Source organism: Leptodactylus fuscus, chromosome 4, assembly GCF_031893055.1.
Source record: "Leptodactylus fuscus isolate aLepFus1 chromosome 4, aLepFus1.hap2, whole genome shotgun sequence".
Taxonomy (NCBI): Eukaryota; Metazoa; Chordata; class Amphibia; order Anura; family Leptodactylidae; genus Leptodactylus; species Leptodactylus fuscus.
In genome coordinates this window covers 112376964-112393976 of record NC_134268.1, presented here as the reverse complement: position 1 = coordinate 112393976, position 17013 = coordinate 112376964, and positions in this window count along the sequence as shown.

Genomic DNA, 17013 nt, shown 5'->3' with positions numbered 1-17013 from the left:
AATTCCCTGTCAGAAACTGGCACTATATGTCAGTGGCAGGACTTGAAGGTATTTGTAACCCCAATATTTTCTTTGAATTCCCAGTCAGAAACTGGCACTATATGGCAATGGCAGGACTTAAAGGTATTTGTAACCCCAATATATTCTTTGAATTCCCAGTCAGAAATTGGCACTATATGGCAGTAGCAAGAAAGGAGGGTATTTGTAACCCCAATATATTCTTTGAATTCCCAGTCAGAAACTGGCACTATATTACAGTAGCAAGAAATGAGGGTATTTGTAACCCCAATATATTCCTTGAATTCCCAGTCAGAAACTGGCACTATATGACAGTAGCAAGAAATGAGGGTATTTGTAACCCCAATATATTCTTTGAATTCCCAGTCAGAAACTGGCACTATATGGCAGTGGCAGGACTTGAAGGTATTTGTAACCCCAATATATTCTTTGAATTCCCAGTCAGAAATTGGCACTATATGGCAGTAGCAAGAAATGAGGGTATTTGTAACCCCAATATATTCTTTGAATTCCCAGTCAGAAACTGGCACTATATTACAGTAGCAAGAAATGAGGGTATTTGTAACCCCAATATATTCTTTGAATTCCCAGTCAGAAACTGGCACTATATGGCAGTAGCAAGAAATGAGGGTATTTGTAACCCCAATATATTCTTTGAATTCCCAGTCAGAAACTGGCACTATATGGCAGTGGCAGGACTTGAAAGTATTTTTAACCCCAATATATTCTTTGAATTCCCAGTCAGAAACTGGCACTATATGGCAGTAGCAAGAAATGAGGGTATTTGTAACACCAATATATTCTTTGAATTCCCAGTCAGAAACTGGCACTATATGTCAGTGGCAGGACTTGAAGGTATTTGTAACCCCAATATATTCTTTGAATTCCCAGTCAGAAACTGGCACTATATGGCAGTAGCAAGAAATGAGGGTATTTGTAAGCCCAATATATTCTTTGAATTCCCAGTCAGAAACTGGCACTATATGGCAGTAGCAAGAAATGAGGGTATTTGTAACCCCAATATATTCTTTGAATTCTCAGTCAGAAACTGGCACTATATGGCAGTAGCAAGAAATGAGGGTATTTGTAAGCCCAATATATTCTTTGAATTCCCAGTCAGAAACTGGCACTATATGTCAGTGGCAGGACTTGAAGGTATTTGTAACCCCAATATATTCTTTGAATTCCCAGTCAGAAACTGGCACTATATGTCAGTGGCAGGACTTGAAGGTATTTGTAACCCCAATATATTCTTTGAATTCCCAGTCAGAAACTGGAACTATATGGCAGTAGCAAGAAATGAGGGTATTTGTAACCCCAATATATTCTTTGAATTCCCAGTCAGAATCTGGCATTATATGGCAGTAGCAAGAAATGAGGGTATTTGTAACCCCAATATATTCTTTGAATTCCCAGTCAGAAACTGGCACTATATGGCAGTAGCAAGAAATGAAGGTATTTGTAACACCAACATATTCTTTGAATTCCCAGTCAGAAACTGGCACTATATGGCAGTAGCAAGAAATGAGGGTATTTGTAACCCCAATATATTCTTTGAATTCTCAGTCAGAAACTGGCACTAAATGGCAGTAGCAAGAAATGAGTGTATTTGTAACCCTAATATATTCTTTGAATTCCCAGTCAGAAACTGGCACTATATGGCAGTGGCAGGACTTGAAGGTATTTGTAACCCCAATATATTCTTTGAATTCCCAGTCAGAAACTGGCACTATATTACAGTAGCAAGAAATGAGGGTATTTGTAACCCCAATATATTCTTTGAATTCCCAGTCAGAAACTGGCACTATATGGCAGTAGCAAGAAATGAGTGTATTTGTAACCCAATATATTCTTTGAATTCCCAGTCAGAAACTGGCACTATATGGCAGTAGCAAGAAATGAGTGTATTTGTAACCCAATATATTCTTTGAATTCCCAGTCAGAAACTGGCACTATATGGCAGTGGCAGGACTTGAAGGTATTTGTAACCCCAATATATTCTTTGAATTCCCAGTCAGAAACTGGCACTATATGGCAGTGGCAGGACTTGAAAGTATTTGTAACCCCAATATATTCTTTGAATTCCCAGTCAGAAACTGGCACTATATGCCAGTGGCAGGACTTGAAAGTATTTGTAACCACAATATATTCTTTGAATTCCCAGTCAGAAACTGGCACTATATGGCAGTAGCAAGAAATGAGGGTATTTGTAACCCCAATATATTCTTTGAATTCCCTGTCAGAAACTGGCACTATATGTCAGTGGCAGGACTTGAAGGTATTTGTAACCCCAATATTTTCTTTGAATTCCCAGTCAGAAACTGGCACTATATGGCAATGGCAGGACTTAAAAGTATTTGTAACCCCAATATATTCTTTGAATTCCCAGTCAGAAATTGGCACTATATGGCAGTAGCAAGAAATGAGGGTATTTGTAACCCCAATATATTCTTTGAATTCCCAGTCAGAAACTGGCACTATATTACAGTAGCAAGAAATGAGGGTATTTGTAACCCCAATATATTCCTTGAATTCCCAGTCAGAAACTGGCACTATATGACAGTAGCAAGAAATGAGGGTATTTGTAACCCCAATATATTCTTTGAATTCCCAGTCAGAAACTGGCACTATATGGCAGTGGCAGGACTTGAAGGTATTTGTAACCCCAATATATTCTTTGAATTCCCAGTCAGAAATTGGCACTATATGGCAGTAGCAAGAAATGAGGGTATTTGTAACCCCAATATATTCTTTGAATTCCCAGTCAGAAACTGGCACTATATTACAGTAGCAAGAAATGAGGGTATTTGTAACCCCAATATATTCTTTGAATTCCCAGTCAGAAACTGGCACTATATGGCAGTAGCAAGAAATGAGGGTATTTGTAACCCCAATATATTCTTTGAATTCCCAGTCAGAAACTGGCACTATATGGCAGTGGCAGGACTTGAAAGTATTTTTAACCCCAATATATTCTTTGAATTCCCAGTCAGAAACTGGCACTATATGGCAGTAGCAAGAAATGAGGGTATTTGTAACACCAATATATTCTTTGAATTCCCAGTCAGAAACTGGCACTATATGGCAGTGGCAGGACTTGAAGGTATTTGTAACCCCAATATATTCTTTGAATTCCCAGTCAGAAACTGGCACTATATGGCAGTAGCAAGAAATGAGGGTATTTGTAAGCCCAATATATTCTTTGAATTCCCAGTCAGAAACTGGCACTATATGGCAGTAGCAAGAAATGAGGGTATTTGTAACCCCAATATATTCTTTGAATTCTCAGTCAGAAACTGGCACTATATGGCAGTAGCAAGAAATGAGGGTATTTGTAAGCCCAATATATTCTTTGAATTCCCAGTCAGAAACTGGCACTATATGGCAGTAGCAAGAAATGAGTGTATTTGTAACCCAATATATTCTTTGAATTCCCAGTCAGAAACTGGCACTATATGTCAGTGGCAGGACTTGAAGGTATTTTTAACCCCGATATATTCTTTGAATTCCCAGTCAGAAACTGGCATTATATGGCAGTGGCAGGACTTGAAAGTATTTGTAACCCCAATATATTCTTTGAATTCCCAGTCAGAAACTGGCACTATATGCCAGTGGCACGACTTGAAAGTATTTGTAACCACAATATATTCTTTGAATTCCCAGTCAGAAACTGGCACTATATGGCAGTAGCAAGAAATGAGAGTATTTGTAACCCCAATATATTCTTTGAATTCCCTGTCAGAAACTGGCACTATATGTCAGTGGCAGGACTTGAAGGTATTTGTAACCCCAATATATTCTTTGAATTCCCAGTCAGAAACTGGCACTATATGGCAGTGGCAGGACTTGAAGGTATTTTTAACCCCAATATATTCTTTGAATTCCCAGTCAGAAATTGGCACTATATGGCAGTAGCAAGAAATGAGGGTATTTGTAACCCCAATATATTCTTTGAATTCCCAGTCAGAAACTGGCACTATATTACAGTAGCAAGAAATGAGGGTATTTGTAACCCCAATATATTCTTTGAATTCCCAGCCAGAAACTGGCACTATATGGCAGTAGCAAGAAATGAGGGTATTTGTAACACCAATATATTCTTTGAATTCCCAGTCAGAAACTGGCACTATATGTCAGTGACAGGACTTGAAGGTATTTGTAACCCCAATATATTCTTTGAATTCCCAGTCAGAAACTGGAACTATATGGCAGTAGCAAGAAATGAGGGTATTTGTAACCCCAATATATTCTTTGAATTCCCAGTCAGAAACTGGCACTATATATCAGTGGCAGGACTTGAAGGTATTTGTAACCCAAATATATTCTTTGTATTCCCAGTCAGAAACTGGCACTCTATGTCAGTAACAAGAAATGAGGGTATTTTTAACCCCAATATATTCTTTGAATTTCCAGTCAGAAACTGGCACTATATGTCAGTGGCAGGACTTGAAGGTATTTGTAACACCAATATATTCTTTGAATTCCCAGTCAGAATCTGACACTATGTGGCAGTAGCAAGAAATGAGGGTATTTGTAACCCCAATATATTCTTTGAATTCCCAGTCAGAAACTGGCACTATATGGCAGTGGCAGGACTTGAAGATATTTTTAACCCCAATATATTCTTTGAATTCCCAGTCAGAAACTGGCACTATATGGCAGTAGCAAGAAATGAGGGTATTTGTAACACCAATATAGTCTTTGAATTCCCAGTCAGAAACTGGCACTATATGGCAGTAGCAAGAAATGAGGGTATTTGTAACCCCCATATTTTCTTTGAATTCCCAGTCAGAAACTGGCACTATATGTCAGTGGCAGGACTTGAAGGTATTTATAACCCCAATATATTCTTTGAATTCCCAGTCAGAAACTGGCATTATATGGCAGTAGCATGAAATGAGGGTATGTGTAACCCCAATATATTCTTTGAATTCCCAGTCAGAAACTGGCAGTATTTGGCAGTAGCAAGAAATGAGGGTATTTGTAACCCCAATATATTCTTTGAATTCCCAGTCAGAAACTGGCACTATATGGCAGTAGCAAGAAATTAGGGTATTTGTAACACCAATATATTCTTTGAATTCCCAGTCAGAAACTGGCACTATATGGCAGTAGCAAGAAATGAGGGTATTTGTAACACCAATATATTCTTTGAATTCCCAGTCAGAAACTGGCACTATATGGCAGTAGCAAGAAATGAGGGTATTTGTAACACCAATATATTCTTTGAATTCCCAGTCAGAAACTGGAACTATATGGCAGTGGCAGGACTTGAAGGTATTTTTAACCCCAATATATTCTTTGAATTCCCAGTCAGAAACTGGCACTATATGGCAGTAGCAAGAAATGAGTGTATTTGTAACCCAATATATTCTTTGAATTCCCAGTCAGAAACTGGCACTATATGGCAGTGGCAGGACTTGAAGGTATTTTTAACCCCAATATATTCTTTGAATTCCCAGTCAGAAACTGGCACTATATGGCAGTAGCAAGAAATGAGGGTATTTGTAACCCCAATATATTCTTTGAATTCCCTGTCAGAAACTGGCATTATATGGCAGTAGCAAGAAATGAGGGTATTTGTAACACCAATATATTCTTTGAATTCCCAGTCAGAAACTGGCACTATATGACAGTGGCAGGACTTGAAGGTATTTGTAACCCCAATATATTCTTTGAATTCCCAGTCAGAAACTGGCACTATATGGCAGTAGCAGGAAATGAGGGTATTTGTAAGCCCAATATATTCTTTGAATTCCCAGTCAGAAACTGGCACTATATGGCAGTAGCAAGAAATGAGGGTATTTGTAACCCCAATATATTCTTTGAATTCCCAGTCAGAAACTGGCACTATATGGCAGTGGCAGGACTTGAAGGTATTTGTAACCCCAATATATTCTTTGAATTCCCAGTCAGAAATTGGCACTATATGGCAGTAGCAAGAAATGAGGGTATTTGTAACCCCAATATATTCTTTGAATTCCCTGTCAGAAACTGGCACTATATGGCAGTAGCAAGAAATGAGGGTATTTGTAACACCAATATATTCTTTGAATTCCCAGTCAGAAACTGGCACTATATGCCAGTGGCAGGACTTGAAAGTATTTGTAACACCAATATATTCTTTGAATTCCCAGTCAGAAACTGGCACTATATGGCAGTGGCACGACTTGAAGGTATTTGTAACACCAATATATTCTTTGAATTCCCAGTCAGAATCTGGCACTATATGTCAGTGGCAGGACTTGAAGGTATTTGTAACCCCAATATATTCTTTGAATTCCCAGTCAGAAACTGGCACTATATGTCAGTGGCAGGACTTGAAGGTATTTGTAACCCAAATATATTCTTTGAATTCCCAGTCAGAAACTGGCACTATATGTCAGTGGCAGGACTTGAAGGTATTTGTAACCCCAATATATTCTTTGAATTCCCAGTCAGACAATGGCACTATATATCAGTGGCAGGACTTGAAGGTATTTGTAACCCAAATATATTCTTTGTATTCCCAGTCAGAAACTGGCACTATATGTCAGTAACAAGAAATGAGGGTATTTTTAACCCCAATATATTCTTTGAATTTCCAGTCAGAATCTGACACTATATGGCAGTAGCAAGAAATGAGGGTATTTGTAACCCCAATATATTCTTTGAATTCCCAGTCAGAATCTGACACTATATGGCAGTAGCAAGAAATGAGGGTATTTGTAACACCAATATATTCTTTGAATTCCCAGTCAGAAACTGGCACTATATGTCAGTGGCAGGACTTGAAGGTATTTGTAACCCCAATATATTCTTTGAATTCCCAGTCAGAAACTGGCACTATATGGCAGTAGCAAGAAATGAGGGTATTTGTAACCCCAATATATTCTTTGAATTCCCAGTCAGAAACTTGCAGTATTTGCAGTAGCAAGAAATGAGGGTATTTGTAACCCCAATATATTCTTTGAATTCCTAGTCAGAAACTGGTACTATATGGCAGTAGCAAGAAATGAGGGTATTTGTAACACCAATATATTCTTTGAATTCCCAGTCAGAAACTGGCACTATATGGCAGTAGCAAGAAATGAGGGTATTTGTAACACCAATATATTCTTTGAATTCCCAGTCAGAAACTGGCACTATATGGCAGTGGCAGGACTTGAAGGTATTTTTAACCCCAATATATTCTTTGAATTCCCAGTCAGAAACTGGCACTATATGGCAGTAGCAAGAAATGAGTGTATTTGTAACCCAATATATTCTTTGAATTCCCAGTCAGAAACTGGCACTATATGGCAGTGGCAGGACATGAAGGTATTTTTAACCCCAATATATTCTTTGAATTCCCAGTCAGAAACTGGCACTATATGGCAGTAGCAAGAAATGAGGGTATTTGTAACCCCAATATATTCTTTGAATTCTCTGTCAGAAACTGGCATTATATGGCAGTAGCAAGAAATGAGGGTATTTGTAACACCAATATATTCTTTGAATTCCCAGTCAGAAACTGGCACTATATGACAGTGGCAGGACTTGAAGGTATTTGTAAACCCAATATATTTTTTGAATTCCCAGTCAGAAACTGGCACTATATGGCAGTAGCAGGAAATGAGGGTATTTGTAAGCCCAATATATTCTTTGAATTCCCAGTCAGAAACTGGCACTATATGGCAGTAGCAAGAAATGAGGGTATTTGTAACCCCAATATATTCTTTGAATTCTCAGTCAGAAACTGGCACTATATGGCAGTAGCAAGAAATGAGTGTATTTGTAACCCAATATATTCTTTGAATTCCCAGTCAGAAACTGGCACTATATGGCAGTGGCACGACTTGAAGGTATTTGTAACACCAATATATTCTTTGAATTCCCAGTCAGAATCTGGCACTATATGTCAGTGGCAGGACTTGAAGGTATTTGTAACCCCAATATATTCTTTGAATTCCCAGTCAGAAACTGGCACTATATGTCAGTGGCAGGACTTGAAGGTATTTGTAACCCAAATATATTCTTTGAATTCCCAGTCAGAAACTGGCACTATATGTCAGTGGCAGGACTTGAAGGTATTTGTAACCCCAATATATTCTTTGAATTCCCATTCAGACAATGGCACTATATATCAGTGGCAGGACTTGAAGGTATTTGTAACCCAAATATATTCTTTGTATTCCCAGTCAGAAACTGGCACTATATGGCAGTAGCAAGAAATGAGGGTATTTGTAAGCCCAATATATTCTTTGAATTCCCAGTCAGAAACTGGCACTATATGGCAGTAGCAAGAAATGAGGGTATTTGTAACCCCAATATATTCTTTGAATTCCCAGTCAGAATCTGACACTATATGGCAGTAGCAAGAAATGAGGGTATTTGTAACACCAATATATTCTTTGAATTCCCAGTCAGAAACTGGCACTATATGTCAGTGGCAGGACTTGAAGGTATTTGTAACCCCAATATATTCTTTGAATTCCCAGTCAGAAACTGGCACTATATGGCAGTAGCAAGAAATGAGGGTATTTGTAAGCCCAATATATTCTTTGAATTCCCAGTCAGAAACTGGCACTATATGGCAGTAGCAAGAAATGAGGGTATTTGTAACCCCAATATATTCTTTGAATTCTCAGTCAGAAACTGGCACTATATGGCAGTAGCAAGAAATGAGGGTATTTGTAAGCCCAATATATTCTTTGAATTCCCAGTCAGAAACTGGCACTATATGGCAGTAGCAAGAAATGAGTGTATTTGTAACCCAATATATTCTTTGAATTCCCAGTCAGAAACTGGCACTATATGTCAGTGGCAGGACTTGAAGGTATTTTTAACCCCGATATATTCTTTGAATTCCCAGTCAGAAACTGGCATTATATGGCAGTGGCAGGACTTGAAAGTATTTGTAACCCCAATATATTCTTTGAATTCCCAGTCAGAAACTGGCACTATATGCCAGTGGCAGGACTTGAAAGTATTTGTAACCACAATATATTCTTTGAATTCCCAGTCAGAAACTGGCACTATATGGCAGTAGCAAGAAATGAGGGTATTTGTAACCCCAATATATTCTTTGAATTCCCTGTCAGAAACTGGCACTATATGTCAGTGGCAGGACTTGAAGGTATTTGTAACCCCAATATATTCTTTGAATTCCCAGTCAGAAACTGGCACTATATGGCAGTGGCAGGACTTGAAGGTATTTGTAACACCAATATATTCTTTGAATTCCCAGTCAGAAATTGGCACTATATGGCAGTAGCAAGAAATGAGGGTATTTGTAACCCCAATATATTCTTTGAATTCCCAGTCAGAAACTGGCACTATATTACAGTAGCAAGAAATGAGGGTATTTGTAACCCCAATATATTCTTTGAATTCCCAGTCAGAAACTGGCACTATATGGCAGTAGCAAGAAATGAGGGTATTTGTAACCCCAATATATTTTTTGAATTCCCAGTCAGAAACTGGCACTATATGGCAGTGGCAGGACTTGAAAGTATTTTTAACCCCAATATATTCTTTGAATTCCCAGTCAGAAACTGGCACTATATGGCAGTAGCAAGAAATGAGGGTATTTGTAACCCCAATATATTCTTTGAATTCCCAGTCAGAAACTGGCACTATATATCAGTGGCAGGACTTGAAGGTATTTGTAACCCAAATATATTCTTTGTATTCCCAGTCAGAAACTGGCACTCTATGTCAGTAACAAGAAATGAGGGTATTTTTAACCCCAATATATTCTTTGAATTTCCAGTCAGAAACTGGCACTATATGTCAGTAGCAAGAAATGAGGGTATTTGTAACCCCAATATATTCTTTGAATTCCCAGTCAGAAACTGGCACTATATGGCAGTAGCAAGAAATGAGGGTATTTGTAACACCAATATAGTCTTTGAATTCCCAGTCAGAAACTGGCACTATATGGCAGTAGCAAGAAATGAGGGTATTTGTAACCCCAATATATTCTTTGAATTCCCAGTCAGAAACTGGCAGTATTTGGCAGTAGCAAGAAATGAGGGTATTTGTAACCCCAATATATTCTTTGAATTCCTAGTCAGAAACTGGTACTATATGGCAGTAGCAAGAAATGAGGGTATTTGTAACACCATTATATTCTTTGAATTCCCAGTCAGAAACTGGCACTATATGGCAGTAGCAAGAAATGAGTGTATTTGTAACCCAATATATTCTTTGAATTCCCAGTCAGAAACTGGCACTATATGGCAGTGGCAGGACTTGAAGGTATTTTTAACCCCAATATATTCTTTGAATTCCCAGTCAGAAACTGGCACTATATGGCAGTAGCAAGAAATGAGGGTATTTGTAACCCCAATATATTCTTTGAATTCCCTGTCAGAAACTGGCATTATATGGCAGTAGCAAGAAATGAGGGTATTTGTAACACCAATATATTCTTTGAATTCCCAGTCAGAAACTGGCACTATATGACAGTGGCAGGACTTGAAGGTATTTGTAACCCCAATATATTCTTTGAATTCCCAGTCAGAAACTGGCACTATATGGCAGTAGCAGGAAATGAGGGTATTTGTAAGCCCAATATATTCTTTGAATTCCCAGTCAGAAACTGGCACTATATGGCAGTAGCAAGAAATGAGGGTATTTGTAACCCCAATATATTCTTTGAATTCTCAGTCAGAAACTGGCACTATATGGCAGTAGCAAGAAATGAGTGTATTTGTAACCCAATATATTCTTTGAATTCCCAGTCAGAAACTGGCACTATATGCCAGTGGCAGGACTTGAAAGTATTTGTAACCCCAATATATTCTTTGAATTCCCAGTCAGAAACTGGCACTATATGCCAGTGGCAGGACTTGAAAGTATTTGTAACCACAATATATTCTTTGAATTCCCAGTCAGAAACTGGCACTATATGGCAGTAGCAAGAAATGAGGGTATTTGTAACCCCAATATATTCTTTGAATTCCCAGTCAGAAACTGGCACTATATGGCAGTGGCAGGACTTGAAGGTATTTGTAACCCCAATATATTCTTTGAATTCCCAGTCAGAAATTGGCACTATATGGCAGTAGCAAGAAATGAGGGTATTTGTAACCCCAATATATTCTTTGAATTCCCAGTCAGAAACTGGCACTATATGTCAGTGGCAGGACTTGAAGGTTTTTATAACCCCAATATATTCTTTGAATTCCCAGTAAGAAATTGGCACTATATGGCAGTAGCAAGAAATGAGGGTATTTGTAACCCCAATATATTCTTTGAATTCCCTGTCAGAAACTGGCACTATATGGCAGTAGCAAGAAATGAGGGTATTTGTAACACCAATATATTCTTTGAATTCCCAGTCAGAAACTGGCACTATATGGCAGTAGCAAGAAATGAGGGTATTTGTAACCCCAATATATTCTTTGAATTCCCAGTCAGAAACTGGCACTATATGTCAGTGGCAGGACTTGAAGGTATTTGTAACCCCAATATATTCTTTGAATTCCTAGTCAGACAATGGCACTATATGGCAGTGGGAGGACTTGAAGGTATTTGTAACCCCAATATATTCTTTGAATTCCCAGTCAGACAATGGCACTATATGGCAGTCGCAAACATAGTGGGTGTATTTAGCCCCAATTCTATTGCTAGGGGACTTCCAGTGTATTTCTGGGATGAAGGTGGGGGGGGCACACCATTGGAACGGGGATCGGGGGTGTATATATAGGGTATACGGGGATACACTGTCAGTGTATTCCATTCAGGATCCTGGGACAGCTGGGTTGCGGCGATTGAGCCCGTCAGTGCTACGTTACACTGACAAGCTTCTTCCTGGAATTGAAGGGATATGTAACCCCAATATATTCTTTGAATTCCCAGTCAGACAATGGCACTATATTGCAGTAGCAAACATAGTGGGTGTATATAGCCCCAATTCTATTTGCTAGGGGACTTGCAGTGTATTTCTGGGGTGAAGGTGGGGGGGGCGCACAGTTGGAACGGGGATCGGGGTAAATATAGGGTATATGAGAATACACTATCAGTGTATTCCATTCAGGATCTGGGGAAAGCTGGGTTGTGGCGATTGAGCCCATCAGTGCCACGTTACACTGACAAGCTTCTCCCTGGAATTTAGCTCTTACAAGAGCTGTTGGTTGTCTTCTCCTTCCTATCCTAGCCTGTCCCTGCCTACCCAGAATCTAAGCCCTAGCCAAATGGACGGAAACCTCCGTCCCCGGTGAATTGCAAGCTCAGAATGACGCGAACCTGGGCGGCGCTGTTCTTTTAAATCAGAGGTCACATGTTTTCAGCAGCCAATGGGTTTTTCCTACTTTTTTCAACGTCACCGGTGTCGTATTTCCTGTCCCGAGGGGAATCGAGTAATGGCGCACTTTACCATGCGGTGTTCGATTCGATTCGAACATGGCGAACAGCCTAATATCCGATCGAACATGAGTTCGATAGAACACTGTTCGCTCATCTCTAGTTTTTAGGCAAGACTGTGTGAGAGCCGATTCCCTTGGCTGAGAAGAAACCCCACACATGAATGGTTTCAGGATGCTTTACAGTTGGCATGAGACAAGTCTGATGGTAGCGCTCACCTCGTCTTCTCCAAATAAGCTGTTTTGCAGATGTCCCAAACAATCGAAAAGGGGATTCATCAGAGAAAATGACTTTACTCAAGTCCTCAGCAGTCCACTCCCTGTACCTTTTGCAGAATATAAGTCTGTCCCTGATGTTTTTTTTCTGGAGAGAAGTGGCTTCTTTGCTGCCCTCCTTGAGACCAGGCCTTGCTCCAAGAGTCTCCGCTTCACAGTGCATGCAGATACACTCACACCTGCCTGCTGCCATTCCTGAGCAAGCTCTGCACTGCTGGTAGCCCGATCCCGCAGCTGAAACACTTTTAAGAGACAGTCCTGGCGCTTGCTGGTCTTTCTTGGGCGCCATGGAGCCTTTTTGCTAACAATGGAACCTCTCTCCTTGAAGTTCTTGATGATGCGATAGAATGTTGACTGAGGTGCAATCTTTCTCGCTGCGATACTCTTCCCTGTTAGGCCATTTTTGTGCAGTGCAATGATGACTGCACGTGTTTCTTTAGAGATAACCATGGTTAACAGAAGAGAAACAATGATGCCAAGCACCAGCCTCCTTTTAAAGTGTCCAGTGGTGTCATTCTTACTTAATCATGACAGATTGATCTCCAGCCCTGTCCTCATCAACACCCACACCTGTGTTAATGGAGCAATCACTGAAACGATGTTAGCTGGTCCTTTTAATGCAGGGCTGCAATGATGTTGAAATGTGTTTTGGGGGATAAAGTTCATTTTCTAGGAAAATATTGACCTTGCAAGTAATTGCTGTTAAGCTGATCACTCTTTATAACATTCTGGAGTATATGCAAATTGTCATTAGAAAAACTGAAGCAGTAGACTTTGTAAAAATTAATATTTGTATCATTCTCAAAACTTTTGGCCATGACTGTACACAGACTGACAGCTTCCTATACACTGCAATACACGTGTAACACGTGTATTGCAACGTATATCTATTGAAGCAGTGATCAGCAGATCACTGCTTCAATCCCCCATGGGGACAGAAAAAAAAAATTGAGAAAAAAGTAAAAATAAAAAAGTTTAAATAAGTTTAAAATAAATTATAAATAAATAAAGCCCCCAAAATCCCTTTTTCCCCATATGAAATTTTTATTATGCAAAATAAAGAAAAATCTAAAAAAAAATTACATATTTGGTATCACCGCGTCCGTAATAACCTGAAAAATAAAAATAAAACATTATTTAACCCGATCGGCGAACGTCATAAAAAAAACCCGTAGAAAACCGCACAAAATAATAATTATTCACCACCTTTCCCTTACAAAATGTTCAATAAAAAGTAATCAAATGGTCAGATGAAAACTAAAATGGTACCAATAAAAAGCAGAGGACATCCCGCAAAAAATAAACCCTCAACCAGCTCTGTCTAGCGAAAAATAAAAACGTTATGCCTTTTAGAAGATGGCGATGCAAAAATAATTGATTTTATCCCCTAAAATGAATTTTATTCTGCACAAATAGCAACACATTAAAAAATCATATAAATGAGGTATCGCCGTAACCGTACCGACCCGCAGAATAAGGGTGCATTCACACAAAGTAAAATGGAGTGTAATTTGGAGTGTAATTTTTACACGTGTAAAAAAAGTACACGTGTATTTTGGAGCGTTTTTTTTACATGTGGCGTTTACGGAACGTTTTTTGGAGCGCTTACGCGTGTAGAAAAACATGCTCCGTAAACGCTCCAGAAAATACTCCGTAAACGCTCCGTAAACGCCACGTGTAAAAAAACGCTCCAAAATACGCGCATAAATTTTTTACACGTGTAAAAATTACACTCCAAATTACACTCCATTTTACTCCGTGTGAATGCACCCTTAGGCTGTATTCACACAGAGTAACGCCAGGCGTTTTTTGTGTGTTTTTTGCACATAGCGCCGCGTTTACGCCGCGTTTACGCCGCGTTAACGCCGCGTTTACGCCGGGCAACGCCACCGCTAAATAGCGCGGCGTATACGCGGCGTTAACGCGGCGCTACGCGGCGTAAACGCGGCGCTATGTGCAAAAAACACACAAAAAACGCCTGGCGTTACTCTGTGTGAATACAGCCTTAAGGTAACATGTTACTTATGCTGTATGATGCACAGGAAAAAAAAAAAATGCTAAAAAGCAATGGCAGAATTGATGTTTCTTTTTACATCCCACCCAGAAAGAGTTAATAAAATGTAGTCAATAAGTTACAGGCACCTCAAAATGGTGGCATTGAAAAGTACATCTAATACTGCAAACACCGAGCCCTCATACGGCCACATTGCCAGAAAATAAAAATAAAAATCTAGCTTGTACAAAGTGAAGACAAAAACCCAAAAGTCACCAAATCATTAGGACATAAGTGGCTGCGACTAGAAGGAAATGTGTAAGCTGTGCGAGTGTTTTCAGGGGACACCCCATATTTAGAGCTTATGAGAGATAATACAGCAGCGCTGATCCCCCAGAATGCCCCTCTTCCCCGTCCGTGTCATAGGAGCTAGTGGAAAATAGAATGGGATTTGGTGTACCCAATTTACTCCGCCCAGCTTACATATTCACTTTGGGGTTACTAATGGTCACTACATCACTTGATAAATACTTTGAGGGGTGCGGTTTTCAAATCGGGGTCACTTTCTAGAGGTTTCCACTGTTTTGACTCCTCAAGGGCTTTGTAAATGCGACATGGTTCCTGAAACTGCTCACAGCCAGATCTGCCCTCTAAAAGCTCCTTGGCGCGCCTTCCCTTCTGCGTCTCGCTGTGCTTCCATATATTAGTTTACACCCACAAGTGGGGTACTATGGTAGTCCGGAGAACTTGCATAACAAATTGTGGGATGCGTTTTCTCCTTTAACCCCTTGTGAATGTGCAAATTCTAAAGCTAAATGAAAATATTAGTAAAATAAAATCAAATTTAAAAATTTCACCTCCATTTTGTATTAATTCCTGTTAAGCACTTATAGGGTTAAAATACTAGGTATATGTTGCTTTGGCTTATTTAAGGGGTGTGGTTTTGAAAATGGGGTGATTTATGAGGGGTTTTAATACAAGGGTCTTTCAGAACCCCTTCATAACTGGATTAGTCCCTTAAAAAATGGGTTTTGGAAATTTCTTGAAAATTTTGAATATTATTGTTTCACTTTTAAACCTTATAATGTCCGTAAAAAATAAAGGGGTGACTAAAGTTTGATGCCAACATAAATCTGGGACATGAGATTTATGATATAATTTTGGCGGTCTTACTATCTGTATGCAATGCACATCATTTCAAACTTTATAAAATGCATATTTTTCAAAATTTCCACCAAATTTTCTATTTTTTCATAATTAAACACAAAACACCAACCAAAATTTACTACTAACATGAAGTATAATGTGTTACGAAAAAACAATCTCAAAATCACTTTGGTAAGTTAAAGCGTTCCAAAGTTATTGCCACATAAAATGACACGTCAGTTTTGAAAAATTGAGTTTGGTCAGAAAGTCAAAAAGTGCCATCGGCGGGAAAGGGTTAAGAGCTTTTTATTAAAAATTTGTATAGGAGAAATAGCGAAAGAAAATGAAGTTGGCCAAACAAATGATGTTTTTTACAGCTATGGGAAAATCATTTTTAAATGTTTCCGACGAGATAGAAGGTACGAGACTGGTGTGGAGTGGCCCAGGGTCAATTTTTTTTTAATTGGGGGGGGGGTTAGCCACATAATGTTCGTGATCTGATGTGGACTCTGATTGCAGGCATTAGTGCTAGGTCTGTACATTACAACGGAGGCCCAGTAGCTATGGTGGTTGCCATCTTTTAAGACCCAGCATCTGCTATAATAGGACAGCAGGTGTCGGGAAGGGGTTAAAAAGATGCCAAAAGCACTAGCTATTTGTCCCTTATGTGAGAGAGTGAAGGGTGTTTTCTATAAAAGACAAGTATATTCCAGCCAGGCAGCTAAAGGGTGTTTGGTAAAAACTCATACCAGAGAGGTCAGCTGACTAATCAGGCCCTAATAATAGTCTGAGTGTGAATACTAGCAGGGTGGCACCATACTGACAGAGTTGAATTGTCCAGACCAGACCTCCAAAGCAGGTACTGTGCCACCTGTTGTTGTTGCCAAGGTGGGAGACTGGTAGCCAGTCTCCTGTATAGTCAGGGAAAAGTTTTCTTTCCTAACAACAGGGGTGGCAGCGCTTTGAAAAAGGGAAGTTTTAAGCAAAAATGGATTAAAGAAAAATAATAAAGAAAAATAAAAGTTTGTCGTGACGCCAGTTGGAGTTTAGGCTTGGGATGAAGCTGGGCACTGTAGACAGGGCCTCTGGAAATATATGGTGACGCAGTGCTAGATGTTATACCCTCTCCAACCAAGGCAGGTCCCAGGGCCAAATGATATAGGTGAGGACTGGGTGATTTTCAGAAGGAGTAACAGAGGAGCGATGATCAATAAAGGAATACAGTCCAGACAGGGGTTAACCAAACACTTA